The following is a 22,533-nucleotide window of genomic DNA, read 5'->3' on the forward strand; positions in this document are numbered from 1 at the left end:
TGAATTCAGGGGCAGCAGGAAGACCTTTTCCAGATGACTTCTGAGGATGCAGATCTTCCCTTCTTTCAAAAATATGCCTTATCTGGGAGAATGACCAGGGCAGGTTTTGTGTTATGAGAGCAGCGTGGCTATCGAGATGCTCCTTGCATGTTAAAAATTCTGGCTTAACTCTGATAAGCTAGCTTGAGAGGTTGTTCTTTTATTAATATTATTGGTTAATTGGATTTGTGATTAGAGTCAATAATATTTAGTGTATTGTTATTATAATATTATTTTTTTTATCCTTAGAAATTAATGTATATTCTTCTTTCCAATCAAGACAAGAACTAGTTTATAAGATCCTTACAGTAACCAGCATTGTCCTGGGAAACATGTATTATTTTGCCTCTTATAAAGTTGTTGCAAAGAGGAGAATCAGAAAATACTGTATTACTATAGTAATAATTATCAATACAATTACAATGTACTTCAGCCTACAGCACTTTATGGAGTTACAAGCCACATTTCAAAGAGATACAAATTGACTTAGAGATAAGCTTCATTATTAGTCAACTTTAGACCAGAAAATAAATTTCAGATCTTCCAGCTCTTCACTCTGGACTTCCAATATTCTTCTAATAATAAAAGTCAGAGTCAGGAAGAGGAAAGGTAAAATTCAGCAAGTAGATGCAAAGACAGAATGCAATACTCGCTTCATGAGATCTGTTAACTGGAGGATAATCAGAGAAAGACTATTGATGTTACTGGGGTTCTACCTTGCTATGTTGCTTTCTGATAATAAATTTGTTGATATATTTCCACCTCTTTCTGTCTTCTATTCCCTCCTGTCCTGTTTAAAATATTATACATTCAGTGGGAACTGTGGAGACCTTAGGGGCACCTGGAGTTTTGCATAAATAATCCATCTTCTTTGAGAATGAAGCAAAAAATGAAAAAATGATCAAAGCAATCCATTCTATTTCTGCACACATTCACATTAATGCAATAAATCCTGTACACAAATTCTTTACCATGCCCCTTAGAACAATATCTCTGGAGAACCCCCTGCCAAAGTCCTTACAGGTGTTTTAGGTCAGGCTACCTTAAGTAGCAGAGCAGAATTTCTATGTGTTTTCAGCTTAAAAGGAAAAGGCAAAAAATGGCTGAATTTAAATTGTGCTCCTAAAACAAGAAAGAGCTAAAAATCTTCATATTGTTCACATACTTGTATTTTAGAATAATCGACACTTTCTTGACCAAGTGAACTCTTTTAGAAAAGCACTACAGAGGCTGCATTTAATCTCAAGTCCTAACCTTGTAGCAGTATGTATACTTTAAAAAGCAGTTTGAAAAGGATCATAGTATAGTAACAAACAAGAAATGGTTCAATAAAACAATATTCAAAGTCTCATGTCAGATTTCACATTTGTGTTTTCAAGAAATAAGGTGGCTAGAGTGCAGCTTTATGAGGCACTTTGTAGATATTTGAGCGTAGTGGATTTGATACTTATGAAAGCAGGAGACTCGATGCTATCAAAGCCTGAATACAGAATAATCTTTTTCAGTGAATTTCCCTTTCCAGTCCCTGTTAGTGATTGAAGAAAAACTCCTGCACCCTTTTGTTGGCATTTCATTTGTATTTATATTTTGGTACATTCAAAACTGCTCTTTTCCCACATTCATTCTTCTGAGCAATTGATTCATAAGTGTCTATTGAACAGACATTTTTAGAATGTAACAGTGATTCATTTAATTAAGGAAAATCATCTCATTTTGTGATGACATTAATTTCAGGTTGAAACAATTAGTCGTCCTTCTAGATGAGCTTATGTACTATGCTCACACTACCAATCTGTCTTTAGTGCTTTCATATGGGGAAGGAGTGGTGCAATAAAAGAAAAAAAAAAAAAAAAAAAAGCCAAAGGGGCTTTTCCCACATTCATTCTTCTGAGCAATTGATTCATAAGTGTCTATTGAACAGACATTTTTAGAATGTAACAGTGATTCATTTAATTAAGGAAAATCATCTCATTTTGTGATGACATTAATTTCAGGTTGAAACAATTAGTTGTCCTTCTAGATGAGCTTATGTACTATGCTCACACTACCAATCTGTCTTTAGTGCTTTCATATGGGGAAGGAGTGGTGCAATAAAAGAAAAAAAAAAAAAAAAAGAGCTCAAGGAGCAAATTCAGGTTCGAAAACATTTAAAGTATTATTCAGTACTAAGAGATCAGTAATAATCTATAGGTAGAATTTGATGGTTTGTGGGTAAATGAATATAAATCATATGATATTAATGAAGGTTTTACTGTTTAATAAGAGAAAATAAGGCTAATTTCCAGAGCTATCTCTCTCTCAGATAAATACTCCAGTCACTTATATTTGCGGATATCCTACTCATTAATCGCTTAACATAGTCTGACTACATAAATTTAGGTGAAGAAAAATTAAATAGAAAACTTGTCCCCAAGGAAATCAACTGAAGTATGCTATGGACTTCAGGGAAGCCAGGGTTTAATTTAAAAGCTAACAGACATAGTTTTATCTAAGTGATACATAGAATTTTAACTTTCTCTTTCATGCAGGCACCATTCTGCCAGTTTTCCCTTGTGAATGCCCATGTTTCCCCTGATTGAAAACATTAATGCCTGCCACCAGGCCTGTCTCTCATGCAGTGCTCTCCACAAAAAAAAAAAAAAGTGGAGTAAATTTGGTATTAAAATAATTCAACTTTGCCTAACAGGAATGCTTCTTCCAGTTAAGAACCAATTACCTGCTAAGACCCTTGAAGCTATCTTGAATTGTAACAGATTTAGGTGCTGAATCATAATTTACAAGTTTTCTACCCGTGCTTTTCTATTTTCTTCAGTTTGTGGACTCTTAACATTTTTTTTAACTGGAATAACAGACCCCACATTAAAAAAGTTTAAGTCATTCAAAGATTTGAAAACCAGGGTACCAGCTGAACATCAGAGTTTAGGCAATTAACCTTGAGTAAAATCTGCAGAACTAGCTGAGAAGCAGAATTTCCACATGCTGGAGGGTTTTTTTGTTTGCTCTCTTTTAAATATAGTTTCGGTTCAAAAGAACCCATTTTCCCCTCCCAGAAACTAAGGAATTTGAAAAAATACTGCATCCTACATTTCTGAGAGTATCCTTACTTTTTACAGCTTCCAGCATTCCTTCACAAGAGTAGAGCTGCTGAGAATTTGTGACCTCCATGAATCTTGCCAACAAGATAGCAAATTTCAAGTGGTGTTGAACAAAATTACAACTAAACATTCAAGTTAGCTTTGATTTATAACTCTGAGTTAAATACCTAATGTTCCTTAATCAGTGCCTGAAGGGAATTAAGTATCACAAAATGGAATTCGCTATAATTTCCTTAGTAAGTAACATGAAGCCTAAAATAGCTAATAGGAAAATCTGGGAAGGGTGGAGCTAAGACTGAGTACCTTTTAGGTGGTGTGGCAACTACAGGGGGATTCCTGTGTTAGATCAGAATCACAGCTACAGCTACTTTCTGACTCCCAGGAGCCAGTATCACCACTTTTCAAAAAATGGAGCAGGAGTGTTTATTTAAAGTTTAACGGGTTTAAAGCATAAAACCTAGAAGGTAAAATAATTAATCCACTAGGTCAGGATTTTAAGCACTCAAGAACAATTTTTTTCAATAACTGTGTATATATTTTAACTGACTCTTGGAGAAGAGACTAGGACTTTCTCAGTTCCCTGCTCATGACTTAAGAGGCCACATGGAAAAGCAGATGTCTTCTTTACCTGAATTAAGAGGTATTAGATTTTTGGTACACAAACCCAACCTCACCACACAGGTTGAAAGCTCTTCCTTAGAACAGGATGCTTCCCTGAGGATGAGAATTTCTGAGACGAGAGGGAACCTAGTTTTCTCCCTTTAACTCTGGAGCTTTTGAATTAAGAGATGGATAGCAAACATTATCCATATGATCACGATTTGAATAGAGGAAGTTTTATGTAGAAATTAATACAATCAGCTCAATAAGTGAACTTTGAGACAACTAATGTATTGATCAGCTTAGTAGACAGACAGCATCCAGTTTAAAGATCTTGAATAAGCTCCTCAGGCCTACCAAAAAGACAGACTTTTAACCACACATAGAAGCAAAACTGTGGATATTTTTATAAATTTATTAGACAAAAGTAGGTTAAATTCACAGGGTTTAACCTGTAAGTATTGAAAAGTTCCTTCTTGGGTGGCTGGAGAGTTTAGCATGTTAAGTCCTCACAAGGGTCGATATTTATATCTGGTATGACATCTGACTGTTAGATCTTGCGAGATGTTAACCCTCCCTGGTCTCAGTCATATCATTTAAACAGCTGTATGATTGTCTCCATGACAATAATGAATTCTGAAAACAGACCTTTACCTTGAAGAGTCAAATGACTGCCCAGGGCTTCCAAGAGCTGGACTTGTAAAAGGACAAGAGAACATCTAGCTAGAGTAAACATGGCAGAGAAATATAATTGCTGTGTTACAACATAAGTCCTGCAAAATAGAGACAGATGGATAAATGGTCTAACCCACTCAGTCATCCCACCCTATTTCCCATCCTGAGTATGAGTAAAAGGGCAAGTGCTACAAAATCACTTCCTCATTCCTCATGCTATTGTATTTATCAAGTGTATTTTAAATGTAGATGTGGGTGTTCTCTACGTATGTTAGGCACAAGAAAACTGACTGACTAATAGGCCAACCTAGCAGAATTATGTTAGTTATGAGCATCACCATTTAAAAATATATTTATGAGAGCTGAAATTCAACATCATATAAACAAATACAGCTATGTTCTACAGCCATATCTCAGCTTGGTTCTCAAGGCTGGAGTTCAAGATATGGTTTGTGTTATATAAATTATTGTAACTGGCAAGACAGTTCTATATACTGCCTATATGGAACTAAAGCATTTGAGCTGAATTAGTATTTTAGCAGTCTAATTGTCCAAGTTATTTAGTTGAAAGAGCAATTCATATTAATGATACGGTTAAAATCATTACACAGGACACCTTTTCCTATAGTCCTTCCTTTTCTCTGGCATTATGGTCAATGTTACTCTTGTCCTAAGGTTGACAGTTGTAGTCTTCTTCAAGCAGGAGTCAGGGTGGTGGTTGTGACAAGTTGTCAGTCTTTGTCAGTTATGATTTGAAGTCTTTAGAATAGAATAGAATAGAATAGAATATTTTAAGTGAAGATCATCTAGTCCAACTGGCTGATCAGTTCAGGGCTGACCAAAAGTTAAAGCGTATAATCAAGGGCATTGTCCAATTGCCTCTTGAACACTGACAGACATGGGGCATTGACCACCGGAGTAGGAAGCCTGTTCCAGTGTTTGACTACCCTCTTGGTAAAGAAATGCTTCTGAGTGTCAAATCCGAACGTCACACACCCTCCCCTTTTCAGGGTGATGTTTGCAGTGGGTGGGAGTTTCTTCCACTTCTCTCTTGAGGTCCACTTGGAGTTATATTTACATGTTTTCTTATTGTACTTTACTTTGCCTCCTTATTCCTGTTCCCTGCTGAAGTCTGAAAGTTGCTTCCCCCAGCCTCAGTTGATATCAAAGGCTGTTTCTTGCAAGGCTGTGCCTCCCCCACACCTTTACCATTCCTGGTGTTCACAAAGCTTCAGCTCATACAAATATGAAACAATAGTAACTTTGCCGCCAGATGAGTGTTGAAATCAGCTGAAACCATGCCAAGACAAACCCAGGCATGTTCTGACACCCTGCAGTGTCAGGTCAGTCCAAGCCTCTTACTGGTTATGGTAAAAATAATTCCCTGGGCTACGCAGCATTTTTGTTTACTGGTTTGTATGAATACACTTCTGACAATTTTTATGATCAGCATTTTATTTACTCATAAAAATAAAATATCTGACTAGGATTTTCACATGGTATGCAGTCTCCAAGTTGAGAAAATAATCCCTTTTGCTCAGCAGGCACATCCATGCTAGGCTGAGCCACTATTTCATCTCCAGCCCACAGCTGGAGGGAACTGTGTAATAAACTGGATGTGCAAAAAAAAGTGAGTGCGTATGTTGAGTGTCAGTAAAGAATATGTGAGATTGAAAATCAGAAGTAAATATGGTAGAAACATGTAATTGCTGTCTGCAAACTGAAAATGCTTTTCAGTTTTTTAAGATCTATCTCTTTGTGAGGACTTTCTAATCAAGAGCAAGGAAGCAGATGTATTTGCTCGTAAGTGAACAAGAATGTAAGTTCCATTCACCTTAGGACTAAGCCAAATTCTCTTACCATAAATGAGAGCCTAAGGATAGCTCAGGTCTTTCTGCAGCTGACTCAGATGATATAGTAAGTTGGCACAGACAGGGCTGTATATATTGTTTTAGATCCTATGCATCGGGCAGGAAGATGGATATGTTCATATATATTGATTTCCCAATCAGTACACTCATCCTGAATAATGGATAAGATATCAAAACTGGAAACAAATGAGCTGTGTGTATGTTATTTCTACAAATTTCTATTTCCACTGTATCCATAGTAAGGATGTTATTAAGCAGTGAATATTAGTACTTTTCAGTGAGCTGACTCTTAATTTCTTGAATTAAAAAAGTGGATTTTTATTCCATTTGAGTATTAAGATCACAGCTGTCAGGGCGCAGAAAGAGCCAGCAGCTCCCTGGGCTGGGGACCAGGGGTGCCAGGGGCTCCCTGGGGTGGCAGGGCAGGGCAGGCACCTCCCTGGGGATGGGGACAGTCTGGGACACCAGCCAGTGGGTGGGGGTCAGGATCCAGGGCCAGGCATCCCACTGCCAGGCACTCGCATGGCTACGGCACTGCGAGAGCTGGAGCTCAGGCGGGGGCCAAACAGTAGAGGCTGTGAGCTGGCCCTGAACCCCCCAGCCCAGGCCCTGGGAGGGGGCATGCTGTGAGGCCCTGATGGCCTCTCTTTGGTTAGTAATCCTTCTTTATAATCTCCGCACCAGTACTTTCCTCCCAGGTTGTGGGGGAAATAGGGACATGGGAGAAAGAAAGAGTAAAAGCCCCAACAGTTTGAAACATCTGTTAGAGTGTCCCTGGCAGTGCTCCACAACTGATGTGAAATCCCTTAGCAGAGCTTTATAGAGAGCATTTGGTCACTGATGTTCACAGCTCACGTAAACCTGCTCCAAGGCTTCAGATCTCTGAATGGCTTCCTTGGCTTACATTGGTAAACTGCTCAAATGAACTCAAAACAACTAATCTGCCCATATGCATCTAAATTAACATTTGCAGGACTCCATCCAGGGCATGGCAATAATTCTCATCCTGTAAGTGGAATTGTTATGAGTAGCTGCTCATAAATAACACGTTTCAATTTTCAAGCTGTGTCAATTGGACACAGACCACAAAGCACATCTTTCTTTTGCCCATTTAGCTGCCAAATGGAGCGTGACTATTTGCAGATATAGGGTACACTTTTCACACATCCACTAACACACAGTAAAAGTAGGATAATTGTACAAACTTAACTGCTAGCAAAATCAGAATGTAAATACAGTGAGGAAGAGAATAAATTTGAGGCAATCATTTAAAAGTGGCATCGAAAGATTATTTGCACTAGTCATCATACTTGCCCTCTCCGTTTCTAGGAATGCATTAGTAAGCTCTTTTTTGTTTTGTTCATGCTCAAGTCCTGTACCCTCAGTATCTAATAAAATTAACGAGGCAATTATCTGGCAAGAAAAGATAACTCAATAGCTTATTCATTAAGAGTACTCTAATAAATAGTCGCAGCTTGGACTTAGTTCAGCACAAACCCAAACTGTATTTATTTTAAAGAGAATCAAGAAACCCAAAGAGAAAATGCCTTGAAGAAATACAGCTTGGACTTAGTTCAGCACAAACCCAAGAAACCCAAAGAGAAAATGCCTTGAAGAAATCCAAACCAAATGTGTTAGTCCTAAACCCCACCACCAAATTCAAAGAGAACTTCAAAGATAATTTTTTAAAATTGGACTTCAAATGTGTAACAGTGTGATCTATTTTTCTATGAGCACATACAGAAGATGGTAAGGAAAATACGAAATTGCAACAGGGTTAGTCAAAAGCTTTGGAAAAGAGTAGCATACAGCAATTAAGCTAAAAAAAGTCAGATTAAGGCATTCAAAAGCTGGAAAATGACTCTACTGCAAAATGTATTTTCAAATTTTAATGCCCCCCACTCTACTGGCAGTCTGTTCCACAGTTCTGATGTAAACAGTAATGTAACTGTTTGCCCAGAGAGGCTGTTGAGCCTTCATCCTTGGAGATGGAGACAACATTCCCAACTGGACACAGCTCTGAGCAGCCTGCTCTAGCTGTACCTTCTCTGTGCAGGGCAGTTGGACCAGATGATCTCCAGAGGTCCTTGGCAACCTCAAACTATTCTAGGAACGGTGAATATGTGAAAACAGGTAAGACTGAAAACACCAGTGTTCCTTACCTGTCCAAGTGAACCCTTAGGGAGCACAGAAATAATGCACGGATATCAGTGAGAGAGACAATGCAGAAACTAAGTCTTAAACAGCAGGGAATTACAATCATTACTTTATTTTACTGCTACCTTCACATTTCTTATTTATTAATCTCCGTTATTTTTCCTGGCCAACAGATACAAATTTTTAACTTCTCTCTAATATACATAGTGGATTCCAGACAAGAGAGGCTAATTGTGCTAGGATGCTTGATCTTGGAAAATCTATGAATGAGGGGTACGTGATAGACAACCATAGAGTCATGAGTGCTGTGGTAAAAGTAGGTGGGTATTTGCTGTCTCTTCCAGAAAAAAAAACAAAGACCATCATTTGAAGTTAGTTAAAATAAACAAAAGGAGGTGATTTTTAACAAAATGGGTAGTGTATTTGTAGAACTGATTACCAAAGGGTGTTGGGAATGTTAAAAGTTTACATGGATTCAAGTTTGGATTGGACAAACTCATCCACTAAGGATTACAAAATGCAGAGAAGCCACATATGTCCTGAGCAGCCTAGGAGATGAAAATGGATGGACCGTCCAAGACTGTTAAGGGGATGAAACCACATATGCTACCTCTGTTCTTACACTCTTCCCTGGACATCTGCTTGTGGCCACCAGATGAAGCAGGACACCAGAACAGTCATTGCTATGAGAAACCTGTTAAAAACTTACTCTGAAAATTTTACTAGCTTTACATTGAGGTATTGAATATAACAAGTCTGGGGGAGCACTGGAGAGCACACTTTTATATAATAGAATTTGAGAGACAAAATTCAGATGTGTATGCACTCAAGTCCATCAGTATTCATGAGCTAGCACAGTGTGCCTGACCAAAGTTTCCCTGCATATTTGTTTCAGGATAAGAAACAGTTCCTTAGATACAGACCTCCAGTTTTAAACAATTGTAAGGGAGTGGCAATGAATATAAACTATATTTTACCTGTCCCATCACTGTACATAATCTATATCTCTTAATTCTTACTACGACTATTCTTCAAATTTCTTTAGGCTTAGTGCAGTATAATCTGTCCTTTAATATCCATTGTCTTCTAACTGCATTCACTGAAATTAAGGAAGCCCAACTCATTGCAGTGATTCCCCATCTTCATCAAATACTGCCCATGCTCAAGCGTACTTCATAATTAAAAATAACCCAAAGAAAATAATGAAATTATCCCTGTTTTTGGCTGACAATCTATGTTTTTTTTTTAACTGTGTATCTCTGTGGCTAATACTCACTTTTAACTACTGAGTACCAACAAGCATATTTGCTATTTCTGGAAAATAAAATAAAAAAAAAATGGGAGAGAAGAGCTATAAAATATGCACAATAAGTACTGGTACCTTAGTTTACAGTCTTAAGACTGCAAAAGCCCAAGGAAATTAATTCAGACTGAAAATGCTATTCTTAAATCACCTGGCATTTTTTTTTTTCCAATGACTTAAGAACAGATGGCCAGCCTCAATCCAGAATTTCTTTCTTTTCCAAGTTTGATTCAGCCCACAGTACAATTTGTAAGTCATTTTTCCTGGTTAATTTTAAACATTCTGCAATGGAAGAATGAGCTTTGATCTGCTTTCAGGACATTTACATCTTTTGTATGGTCATTCTTACACAAAATGTAAATTGATGTTATGCAAGATAGGCTATGGTAATTATGATTATTGTAATTGGTTACAAAATGTGAAATGAGGAAAGCGGGAGTGGGAATTAGAAACTAGAGCAAGATGGAGAATCTCAGCTTCTAATGTTATAGGATACAGAATGTGCACTTGGCTTGCAAAAACCTCCAGATGCTTGTCAATGAAAAGTGAAAACAGGAAACAGAAAATCTGGGAGATCTTAAAGACAGATGCAAAGGGAGTGAATTTTGAAGACTGAAAGGATCAAACCCATGTAATTCTGAAAACTTTGGCCAGCATGTCCAAAGTTCCTGAACAGAACATGGAGAGATACATATCCTATAAATAAAAGTAAGAAAGTTTTCAGAACCTTTGGGGAAAGCAAATTGTACTCGTTTCTGGAAATCCAGTCAAAATGCAAGGAATAGCTTCTCCTTCCTCAAAACACCTTTCATGCAGACAGATTTCAAGATTAGAAAAGATCATTAAATCATGCTGCCTTACACCCCCTCATAGAGTAAGCCAAACTTTCAAGTAGACTTGTTCCTACCCCAGACTTCAAACCAGCATGTGTTAAAAGCAGTCTTAAAGTATTTTATGCTTGAAGCAAACATGTAGTGTTTATGAGTATTTTCTGCATCAGGGAAGAGAGAGGAAGCTATTCTCCCCCTTTTATTTAAGAAAAAACTTCGGGGTTTGAATTGGAAATTTTACCATTTACATCCTCTATACAACCTCTGGAGAGAAAGACTTCATCATTGACTATGCTGGTGTTCAGGGAAATAAGCTGTCTATCTTAGCTGCCAGTCAAGGGGTGAGTGAAGACCCTCCCATTGACAGCATTTTTGTAACTAATCGAATCATTAATAATTTAATAACAATTAGATAAACTGCCAATGGGCATCCATTGCAAAGCCTTTGTCTTTTCCAAATTTCTTAGTGTGGATTAACTGTGAAAATGGAAATATCAGAAAACCTGGAAATGACTTCTTATTTGTTTATTTAGATAACTTTGGCTCCTGGAAGTTTGATTCTTGGTCAGGTGATGGATCTGCAAGGAATAGAGAGTTGCATGCTCAGCTTAAGTCATAAATGTCATGAAAGGAATGAAAATCCTTCAGAGTTAGATTGAATACTGCAATTCAGAAGACAGAGTGAATGTAAATCACATTCATTGCCGATCCAAATGTTTTCTTGGTTAGCTAGACTTACTCACAGGGAACTTTATTCCTTTTAACAAAACCCGTTACTTAGCTGAACTTCCAATATGAGAATAGGAAGTGGTAAACTACAATATATAAATAGAAAGATCCACACAAGGATTTCTCAGCAAGAATGTTAAGGAGCAGGTTTGCCAAATTTTCTTGGACGTGTCTTTTTGGTTCAAAGAACTCAGTTCATTTATATCTGGTGTATAGGATTTGCTTGATCTACACCTAACTGATATTCCTTGGGTGGAGACAATAATTTAGAGCATTGCTGGAGGCCCAACATGAACCAGTTTCTATCACTGCTGACACTGCAGCCTCTCAAACAATCCAAAACATAAAGAATAGCTTCTATCATGAGTTCCTCGAGTGACCTACAATCATGTCACCTTTCCCATATATATATTGTTAATTTTTACTATTACTATATGCCTAATTACGTTTAAAAAACATCAAATCAGCAGAAATATCAGAATTATAAAGATATAACAGTTTTTTTAAAATGCACTGTGAAGTAGATGTTAATCTCAGGTAAGAGCACATGAGGTCAAACTATCATTGCATATCTAGAAATTGTTCAAGCACATAGACAGCTGTGTCGATTAGAAGATGGAGGCTAATGGACCTTAACATTCAGTTGCTTTTCCTGTCTTATGTTACATTTTCTCCACGCCACATAGGAAGTTTGCCAGGACACTTTTCATCTGTCCCAGGCCATCACCTGATACGGAAATCTCCAACAAAAGTACTTGAAGTCCTGATTCACTACTAGGCTGGTGGTGACATTTTTCCATCCCAAATGCCACCATCTTCAGGAGGATACAAACATGAACTTACATGCTTTTTCTGAATCAGGTTGCTTTCATGTGTCAGGAAATTTAAGTATAATTTGTCAGATTTCTCAATGTGGATTTAATAGTGGTTATGGGGGAGGAAGTAAAAACCCTCATGCACTTCTTTGAAAATGGAGTCTGTTAGAGAAGATTCTAAATCAAAGTGTCTGACACATCCTGCCATACATGTGAAATAATCATCTGCCAAAATGCATTAGTGGGGTGATGAATTATGTACCAGTGTCTTCACTGCAGCTAACATTAGAGTCTGATTCTTACTCTAGTTTCATATATTATTTGTTACTTCAAGAAAAGAAACAAACCCCTTGCTTTTCCCTCCCCCACAAAACCCCACAGAGCCAATCAAATAAGGTGATTTTACAGCTGAGTCTCTTTTTTCACATTTCTTTTAGGAGTTCTCATTTCAGTCCTAGATTGGTGTTTTGATTTTAGATACTAAAACAACTTTTAATTGTAACTATCTGTACTGAAAGCATTAATTAGTGAGAACAGTGTAGGAAAATGTGTGAAGGCAGACAAAGTGCCTTTATTTTTAAGATAAATACAGATGAACACGTTTGTACGTCAGCTTGTTTCCTTCTCTAGAAGCCCCGGGTTTTTATTGTGGAGTAATTGTGAAACAATTCCATGAAATGGATTTCACAAAAGGCATCTTAATGGAGATGGCATGAAATATGTTTATTACAGGTCTTTGTTCCATGGCAGAGCTTAAAGGCTGAAACTGAGGGCAGGACCCCACTTAGACTATCCATTGTATAAACGAGTAGAAAGGGAAAGTGCTTCCCCGAAGAGCTAATAGAACAAGTTATGAAAGGACATAGCAGGAGATGTCCAAAGCCACATGGAAAATTGGTAGTGGACTAATAGATTAGAAGCCCTTTTTTCTCGCCATCCCTATCAGACTTTTTTTAGCCTCCTGGACAGAAACTTATATGGCCATAACAGTGACCTCAGTGGCCTGATCTTGGCACTGACAGTGTCTGTGCTTTCTGTGATGGAAATGGACACCCCTTCAAATAACCTCCTTGTCTGGGCAAAGCATTTACACCATGCACAGACACAGACACGCACAGCGGCAGCCTCAATATACAGCTGTTTTGCCACATTAAAACATTAGAAGTGGATGCAAATGTGTACAGAAACACTGCTATAAATAGGAGTTCCAGATCCCGTTGACACAAATAATGCATCTTTCTCTCTGCCGTTATCCCACAGACACCTTATCTTGTAGACATGCAAAAAAGTGAATAATCTCCCTATTGCTGCTGAGTCACTGTCAGTGTAACACTTGCCTACCTATTTAATGAATCACAATAATGTGGCATGACGGCAGCACTAGCGGGCCAGCAGAACGTGCTGGGGATAACTGGAGGTTTATGTGGGGAAACAATGCTCTGGGCATATTCCTGAACTGAACGTTTCAGCTCTGACTTACCTAGGAAAGGGTAGTTTATCAGACCAACAGAAAGTCATCAATTTATTCATTTGTGGGTAGAAATGCAGAAGCAAATTAGGGATAAATACCTCTGATCCAAACCACAGGTTATGCCTGTCTTTCACAGCATAGAAAAGGGAAGGAGTGAGAGGGAAAACAAAGCAGCACATCAAAGCCATCCTGGTGAATTATACTTTGCTGGAGAAGGTGCCCCAGGAGAGAATACCATGTTTATGAAACAGACCAAGTGACCTGGCTGCTCCTTGCAGTTTCTAATTTTTGCTAAAAATATATTATATAGATTTCTGTGAAGGAACAGGGAAAGGAGATGCTTGGATGAGCAGCTTGCCATCCCAAGATACTGGGCATAGTGCAGTGAACTGGCTGTTTCTGTCAGTTGGTACTAGGTCTGTGTGAGAGGGCTTCTTGGTCAAGAAGGTCCTGTCACCATCATGTACTCTGACTTATTTGGTTTGCTCTGCAAAAAGGGACTATTTTCTCTGCAACCTCTAAGCTATACTATAGCTTTGAAATGCCTAAGAAAAGATTAAAGAAGCTATTAATGGAAAAAGTACCCATATGTTCTGCTTTTGCCACTGTCACTGAGAATAACGCTCTTTTCAAAATCACCTGGCCAGTTTTCACTAATTTCCCATAAGTTAATGATATTTGACATCTTTCTTTAATTCCAAACATCCAGATTCAGATTATAAGGTGAAAAATTAGCTTAAAACCAAAAAAGAGTTCTTGACAGGAAGTTTGAGCCTGTAAGCCAGAGTAACTTGAAAATCTCAAAGTAGAAGGTATATTCATTTTAAAATCTCCTAATGTCCTCGTTTTCAGATAACTGTGTATGATAATAGTCCAAGTGCTCAAAGAGGGCCACTCTGCAATAATTATTTGGTCCAAAAGAAAAAGAAGTGGAACCATTCTGCTGGGAGCTCACTAAGGTGATCCTGGATTCTGGTCTGAACTTGTAACTTCATCCTATATTTGCCATTAACACAGTCATTTTACAGTTATTTAAAACAGGAATGAGAATAATACCCAGCTGAACTGTGGTTTTCCAATGTTGCAGTGACCACCTATCCAGTGGAATTTTTCCCAGGTGGTCTTGTAAACTTTATTGGCTAAGCTGCATTAACATGTAAATCAGGAAATACTTAGCGATAGTAAATGAAATGTGGGGAGCTGTACATACATCATTTTTTTTGTGAAGCAAACTATTTGTTACTGCAAATATAAAGTCTGAAAATGCTGAAATAGCCCATATATTTTCCTCTGACAGTCTTGGATTAGTGGAATGACATTCACAACAAGGACATTTTACTACTGAACGTAAACTTCACGGATTTGGTTGTTTGCAGTACAGCTTTTTTTTTACAAAACAAAACAGCAAACAAGGCTGTAACCTGGATGCTCTACCAACCAGACGGTACACTAGACAGGAAAGAAACAGCAGCCAGATGGAATGTAAAGGAGAGTTAACCTGTAAAGAGACTTAACCTGTATTTATAGATCTTGCTTAGAATTAGTAGTAATGAGATGAGGGAACTTAAACAATCTTGATTTACAGTACATGCCTTTACTTAACCAATATTCATATCCCATATATTGTCTCATATTGGCACTGCCAAATCAACAGTTTATTAGCATCTGAGGACAGTGCCTTGCTCCTTTTAAATAATCAAAACCCATTCCTCTCCACCACCCCCAGTGGTCCTAAATACATAGCTTGGAAATATTCCTATTTCTGGATTGTCCTATCCCTTTGTAGTACAGGTCTCACATTCTCAGATTATTTTTCCAAACCTTACTTCTTAAAAAAAAGAACTATTTTAACACTACCACTCTCAAATGCCTTGAATTTATAAGGCTGCAAAAGAGCACTGTGTACATATACAAGTTTCGCACAACCCTGGGTACAATGATGCTTCAGAGATGTCCTCTGCTCAGGAGGTCTAGGCTCATTCTTTTTTCAGACAACAGATGTTGCAAAGCTCAGACTCCTAATAGGTTGCTGGTATAGCCCGACAGGGACTGACAACAAAGCGATACATAATAAATGCACCACAGAGTGTTATAAATTAACATTAACAGCAGTCCAACCAGAGGTGACAAGTACAAGTGTCCCAAGACTACCTATACATATTACAAACTTAGCATTTACTTTTGAGATTCAGATAGCCAAAGCTTCGTCCAGCTCCAAGATCCAACACTTCCACCTTAGTTTGGCATCTGCTGATGTTGTACACAATAGGATTGTCACATCAAACTGGTTTTATATGCCTTGCCTTTCTGACAGTCATTGTCCCCAAACACTTCTTCAAAATTCAGTTGAAGCAAACATACGAAGTCTCACACTTGGGGAGCAAGACTCACATGCCAGGTTTGTGCATCACTTGATAAGCCCTGAAGCACTGGCTTTCCACTCAGTCTGTGTCGTGGTTTAACCCAGGCTGGCAACTAAGCACTACAGAGCCACTCACTCTCCATCCTTCCAGTGGGATGGGGAAAGAATTGGAAGGGTAAAAGTGGGAAAGAAACTCATGGGCTGAGATAAAAACAGTTTAACAATCAAAAATAAATATTATTTTTAAAGAAAAAGAAAAGGGAGAGGAGGGAAAGGAAAATGACACCAAGAAGAATAAGTGATTCAAATGAAAATAATTGCTTACCACCACTCAACCAAAGCCTAGCCCATCCCTGATCAGCAGCTCCTCTGCTAAACTGCCCCCTCGCCCCCCTCCAAAAAAAAAAAAAAAGTTTTATTGCTGAGCATGATGTCATATGATGTGGAATATCCCTTTGGCCAGTTGGAGTCAGCTGTCCCAGCTGTGTCCCCTACTAACTTTTTGTGCACCCCCAGCCTACTTAACCTTATCCCAGCCCAAACCAGCACAGCCTGTGACCCCACACTGCAGTTGCAACCAGTTCTGTGCTCTGCTACACAGCTGTATCTGCAGTCTGACATTGCTCCTGGGGGGAAAGCTGGTCAACAACTGGGAAGGAGTGTGGCTTTTGAGATCCTTTGGGCAGCTGAGCCCATGAGAAGGCACATGACCTTATCTCCACCATGTCATGTGCCATTCTCCCCCTTTCACATAGTTTAACATATCAAGATTAGCTCTTGAGGAATTGAGGAGAAGAGAGGAGAGAAGGTTTAACTGTCAATTAAAGCTAGTGCACAACTTGCTCTGTGCTCTGACCATAAGTCTGCTGGCTGCCACAGTAGTAGTCATTTTGGCCCACTTAAAGTCATTTCAGCCCATTATTATGCAGAGAGGATCCTCTTGCTCTGCCCCAGTTGTTGGTTATTAGTCCTTCTTGTTCTGCAGGAGTACCGGCCACTTAGATAATTTGGTTTCTTTTGCATGGAACAGTGTAATTCCTAGGTTTGCCAGGAATATATAGTTTTGGAGGAACACCGAGGGTTTTCACTTTTTGACAAACTGAACTGCTGAGAACTGTCAAACAGGAGTGTGTTAAAGTTAGACAATTAGGAGAATTTTATTACATTTTGATATAAAACTTGGCTTATCTTGATGAAGAAAATTGTTGGCAGAATAGGCAGCAGTTGAACTACATCAAGTGAAAATTGTACCTTTACTGTATGTGACAAAATATTTGACAAAAAAAAAAGTCTTTTCATTTCAAAGTCTTAGAACTCTCTCTGGATGTTAAGTTACGCAAGAATTTGTTCCTTTTTATTAAAAAATTATTTTTGTATATCGAGGACATAAACCTATGTTTCTTCTTAAGTGGCTTTCATGTGTGAATATACAAAATGCAGGTTAAAAAAGCCATTAAAGGAAAAGAAAGTCTAGGTCTAATATAAAGAAATAAAAATTAATTGATAATTAATAGGAGAACCTGAAAAACACAGCTATTTCAAATAGGAAGTAGCTCATAATGTTTTCTCTATAATTCATTTTATGATTCTTGTGTGTTTGGTGTTGCTTTTTTACATTTTACCTACTCGAGTAATACTGAATAGTTTTGTGCAATCGCAATACCTGAAGGATCAAACAGGTGACTCTGCTACAAATTCTAGATAAGCAGACAGCGAAATTAATATGAATTATTTAACAGTTAGAAACTTGGGATTGACCTCCTACTGTCAGAAGAAAAGTAGATAATTTACAAAATTATACAGCATGTGTCTGTAGTGGGTTTATGTAAGCATGTTACTAACTGCTTGTATAGCTGCTTGAAGGAAAATCTACCATAACCCTGTGCACACAGACTTAGACTAAACAACATATACTGGATCCTAATACCTCACCTATGCTGGGAAGTCACAACCCTAACTCGTGTGTCAGTGTAGGAGGTGATGGTCACAGCAAGTGATGGTCGCAGTAATACCCTTGGGGCTGCTTCCAGGTTTGCTGAAATTAAGCTCCACCAGCTGCATGAGATTTGATTTCAAGTGACTGGGTTTAAAGAGCAGATTGGACTGAAGAGCTGAAATTATAAATCATCACAATATGATATTTAATCGTTATATGATTATTTAATTGTCAGTCATATAATCAATACATGATCAAGGCTAATCTGTGTCCGTTCATCTGGTAATATTTTTCACATTAAAATTCAAGAGCATCTATACCTTATTTCAAAAAATCCAGTTAACCCAGGAATGCATTACAGCACTGTAAAATATGAAAACCCAAAGTTGTGTAAAAATACTTTTGAGTACAACAGGCAATGCTTGTGTTTGCTCTCAGTCATCGGAGTGACACAAAACCCTGTTTGAAATAACGGTGTTCTCGCCCACCACCAAGGTTAATGTGTACACTCACGCCTCACCAGATTTCTACGTGACTGCCTCTCCATACTAAATGATAGGTCGTTTGCATTTTCCAGGCATTACAATCAATCACTTCCAGCTCTGCATCTGGCCTCTGTTTTGCAAGCCTGGTCATTCTTGACTATTAGCTGTGCTGTGTCTTTATTAATCATACCGGCTATCAACTTCTTAGGTCAAAATCACATTGATAACTATGGCGACAAATTATGATTATTACAGAGACCCAAGAGAGAAAAACCCTTCTTAGAAAGGCTGTAAGCTAAAGTTAATTAAACTTTAATGATCTTTATATTCAATTGTCACCATTTAATCATTTGGGGACTGACCCTTATTCTTGTGCCCAATCCCTTCCTGCTACTCAGACACACTTCAACATTTATGGCTTTTTCCACCTTCCAGGCTGGAAAAAAACCCACGATTTCTTTATTACATGGTTTGTTTGGTTTTTTGCTGACCCACACTAGCTGTCTTTAGCGAAGAGCAAGGACTGCTGTTTTTAAAAGATCACACTACAGTCACAGGAGCTGTTTCCTGAGCCCTGGCTAAGTCCTTTTTTATAATTTGTTCATAGTGGCTCTAAACCAGTTCCTGCCTCTGCCGTGTTCAGAGAAGCCATGAGTGTTTTTGATCTGGCACTGTTACTTGCTTATATTTACCTATATGATATAAACCCTATTCAGATGCTTTTGATAGTGCACATCTGATCATGATTAAAATCACCCTAAAGTCACTTTAGAGGCAATTTCAGGTTTGGGGGGGTTTAATTTTCCCCTAGGAGTGATTTTTGCATTTCTTCACTGGAAACACTCTCACTAGTTTCTAGTTAATTTCACTCTCCATTTCTCCTGCACCATTCACACTGACATGGTTTCTGGTTGGCAAATACTGCAATGAGGTATCAATTTTTAAGCTATTATTGCAGAATATTCACAGAAAGCACATTTTGAATTAATAAGCACTAGCATTTATTTTAGAAATGTGATTCTGGAAGTTATATTATAATATGCAATCAAGGAAAATAAAACCAGGCATTCAAATAATGTAAAGTACCAGGAAATCATGAGCTTATCCTTAAAATAATGAATTATTTGAAAATGTAAATATTTAAATGTCAGTTACCTATATTTGACCCTCACTTTCTAAAAAAAGTTTTTGAGTCCCACATTTTCATACTGTTTCAGAGTCATATGGGCTATAAATAGCATTTTAAAAAGAGTATTAAATAGTTACAGTCTAAAGTAATAATTTGCATCCATGAGCTTACACTTTAAAAACGGCAAATGGTGGGTCTTGCAACACTTACCAGATCTCTGTGTATATTTTTAAAGGGTATCTGAGCCTCTCACAAACAAAACAGGTCAAGAATTCTTCTGTAACTGATTTTCTATAATCTATTTGTATATATTTTTATAAACAGACCAAAAGGTTCTCAGGCCTGTTCTTACTGCTAAACTGAGTATGAGAAACTGCCTCTGATTCCCTCCTGACTTAAGAATTATTGGAGACTTTCTTCCCATTGCAGTATTAATGTGTCTCAATTTGTGTCACTACCTACCATCCATGTAACCATGTCTGTAGCTTTTTTTTTTTTTAAATTCAAGGCTTATTCCCCACTGTAAAGTAAAGCCTCGTAACTGAGCCATAATAAAAGCTGAAGAAACCCAGATGATTACAAAGTATCCCCAATTCACTTTTAGATAAAATCTCGTATTATTTCTCTTTCAGTGAAGTTTTTTCTTTGTAGTCATATTTCAACCAATGTTATCCATATCTTTCCTTGAAAAAAATAAAAAAAAAAAAGTCTGACAGCCAAGGAAAAAAGATGGTTAGAAAGAAAAGGAGCCATTAAAATAAGGACAAAAAGGGACGTTTTCCAAAGCCTTTTCTAAAGGAAGTAAAAACAAAGTTAGAAGATTTAGAGCCTCACCCCCTTCTTCTCTTGCACCTCATTAAATCTACCAGGTACCCAAATCCTATGTCCACAGTTTCCTAAATGCAAGAGGTGTGCTTCCAACTAACTTGGAAGACAGGTTTCAGATACTAAACTTTTCTGATGCATTAAGTTTGCAGACACATTGTCATCTTAAATCTGATAAATATTGCATGTTTGAGTCTAATCATAGCTTAGATAACAGCCATGATAAGTTCGATGCCATGGATTCCAGACTGCAGTCCCAGGACAAATCAATATGGGATGGTGATAGTTCCCCTAATGTTCTCCCATCCTCTGACTTTTTCCATCTCTAGGAACTTCTTAGGCCAGATGTGTATGTCACAGAACACAACGAATCTGTCTTCCCTGAACTTGTCCAGTTTGCTCAAGCCTATGACTACCCTCGAATACTTTCATGGGTATTCACCTGTTGCACAATGAACAAAAACCCTTTGGTTTGCTCTGAAGCAGGCTCCCACTGGCTTTGTCTGATTCCCCTGAGATTTTATGTTGTTGGAGACAGTGACTAATCATCCCATACCCACCTTCTCCATGTCACTCACAGTTCTGCAGTTCTTCATTATACAGCCCTCACTCAGCTCTTTTTCTGGCTTCATTTATTGATTCCTTCTTCCTGATATGGAAGTGTCGTGGTTTAACCCGGCTGGCAACTCAGCACCACACAGCCGCTCACTCACTCCCCACCTCCCTCAGTGGGATGGGGGAGACAATCAGAAAAAAAAAAAAAAAAAGAAGACCCGTGGGTTGAGATAGAGACAGTTTACTAAGATAAAAGAATAACAATAATAATAGCAATAATGGTAAGAAAATATATAGAATATACAAAACAAGTGATGCACAATGCAATTGCTCACCACCCGCTGACTGATGCCCAGCCCGTCCCGAGCAGCGATCACTTTCCCAGCAGCAATCACTCTCCCCTGTCCGACTGACCGACTAACTCCCCCCGAGCATGACGTTCTATGGTCTGGAATAGCTCTTTGGTCAGTTTGGGTTAGCTGTCCTAGCTGTGCTGTACTCCCAGCTTGTTATGCACCTGGCCGAGCAGGAGAAGCTCAAAAAGTCCTTGAGCAGTCTAAGCACCACTTAGCAACAACTAAAAACATCAGTGTGTTATCAACATCCTTGTAGTACTAAATCCAAAACACAGCACTATGCCAGCTACTAAGAGGAAAATTAACTCTATCCCAGCCAAAACCAGGACAGGAAGCCATTCCGTACCTTTCATCTTTTCCTTTGAAGTTACACATTTTTAGACCACCCTTCTTAAAAAAGATACACTAGATTTGAAAAAAGTTCAAAGAATATTCAAGGTGTGAATAAACCATGTATTTGAATAGTAGCAAAATGTCCAGAGACTATCATTTGATACAGAAGATTTAGATTTTTTTTCTCCTTTTCATCATTTCACATTGATTTCCAGTGGATTTTTTTTTTACCGTTTTACCAGTCCCTTACTCTCACATTGTTTAGTCTGCCCCTGTTCTTTTTGCTTTGAATAGCTTACTAATACTAGGAAACTTCTTCATCCCATTCCTTTTTCCAGTTCTTTTTATGATTTTGTTGAAGTGCATAGAGATCCCTGAGGAACCCCACCAGTGATTTCCTTCCATTATGAAAGCTCATCATTTATTCCTTCCTTTAGATTTCAGTAAAGTAATGATTACATTATTTTAATAACACTCCAATTATACTCCACAGCCTAGAGCTTGGGCAACCAGGTCTGATTCAGATTGCCTGTTTAGGGCACTTTACTGAATTCTCATGGCTCTTCCTAGCTGACCTCGCACACTTCCAGCATCAGTCACACAGCCTTTCCTTCTTTTATCGGTTTCATTTGTAATTTTATTTCCTTGGGACAGCACTGACAGGAAATTACACATCCTATGCCATAGCCAGCAAAAGCCTACAAAATATATTTTGGAATATACTTTCATGTAAGCGAAGTCTGAAACCATAATATGAACAATGTCAGCTTCTCTGTGGCAAGCTGTCTGGCAGTGGTGGGAATAACTGAATGCCAGGCTATCACTGCTCTAAATAAAGTAAGCAGCAGGTAAATACTACAAAATTATACTATATTTTTCAGCATTCTGTTGACGAAACTTATTCTTTCTCCTTGTAGTTGTCCAGTATTTATTAAGCAAGGCATAACTGTAATTGTACTTCTGTTTT

Source organism: Egretta garzetta, unplaced genomic scaffold, assembly GCF_000687185.1.
Source record: "Egretta garzetta isolate BGI_Z169 unplaced genomic scaffold, ASM68718v1 scaffold148, whole genome shotgun sequence".
NCBI lineage: Eukaryota > Metazoa > Chordata > Aves > Pelecaniformes > Ardeidae > Egretta > Egretta garzetta.